The following is a 934-nucleotide window of genomic DNA, read 5'->3' as shown; positions in this document are numbered from 1 at the left end:
ATTTCTTCAAAAGAGCAGAAAACGTACAAATCTAATGCTTGTCTAGCTATTACAACCACATTTACAAATGGATAAGCAGAACTCTGGAGTTGGATATAAGACCATAGTATACAAGCTAGGTGGGGTCGATTTAAAAAAAAAAAAAAATGGTGAAGTAAAGAAAAAAATTCCTGTCTAGCTAGTGCAACTACATTTATAAACGGAGAGGCGAGGCTCTGGAGTTTGATGTAAAAGCCAACTTTACAAGCGAGGTGTGGTCAGTTTAAAGTAAAAACGAAAAAGGAAGGGAGGGGGGAAAAAAAAAAACAACGAAGTGGCCCGTACGGGGGTCGAACCCGCGACCTTGGCGTTATTAGCACCACGCTCTAACCAACTGAGCTAACCGGCCACCTTGGTGGGAAGGCTTTTTCTTATATTTATTTAAATTATATCCGATCCATGTCCTCTGATGTTCTTCTTTGTAACAGAAATGTTACTTTCCCTTTCATTAATAAAATATATTTTTTTAAGAAAAGGAGAACTCCTCCCTGTAGGCACAGGTAAACCATGCTTATTCAGGGAAAAACCACTGATTTTGACTGGAGAAAACTCAGATTCAACGACCCCAAGCAGGGCTTCCTTCCCCTCACCAGGTGAAGGACTCAGAACAAACCAAAAAGCAACTCCAAGCTTGCGATCGCTGCCAGTTCCTCACGGAACCGACCGCTGAGCCGCCGCAGGTTCGGAGGACTCGGAGGGTGCTGATTCCTCTCTGCTCCTTGAGAGACCATTCCAGCCAGGTAGGCTCTTCGGCCTCGGAACCTAGGAAAGTGCACTCTCGCCTCCTGGCCTCGCTATGGTTCCGCAGTCACCATATTCCCGAAATTCACAGCTATGCGTCCTAAGCTTGAAGCTCCACAAACCATCAAATCAGACTTGGCCCTGCAGTCCCAGG

General features: G+C 45.3%; 1 non-coding gene across 1 annotated transcript; it reads right to left on the bottom strand.

Moving 5' to 3' along the window:
- Positions 1–314: 314 nt before the first annotated feature.
- On the bottom strand, positions 315–388 carry TRNAI-AAU. The gene has a single exon. It is a non-coding gene; the product is annotated as a tRNA-Ile (tRNA).
- Positions 389–934: the final 546 nt, after the last annotated feature.

The sequence above is a fragment of the Colobus angolensis genome, unplaced genomic scaffold (genome assembly GCF_000951035.1).
Source record: "Colobus angolensis palliatus isolate OR3802 unplaced genomic scaffold, Cang.pa_1.0 Scaffold237, whole genome shotgun sequence".
Taxonomy (NCBI): domain Eukaryota; kingdom Metazoa; phylum Chordata; class Mammalia; order Primates; family Cercopithecidae; genus Colobus; species Colobus angolensis.
Note: the sequence above shows the minus strand (reverse complement) of the source record. Positions and strands in the feature narration are given on the sequence as shown.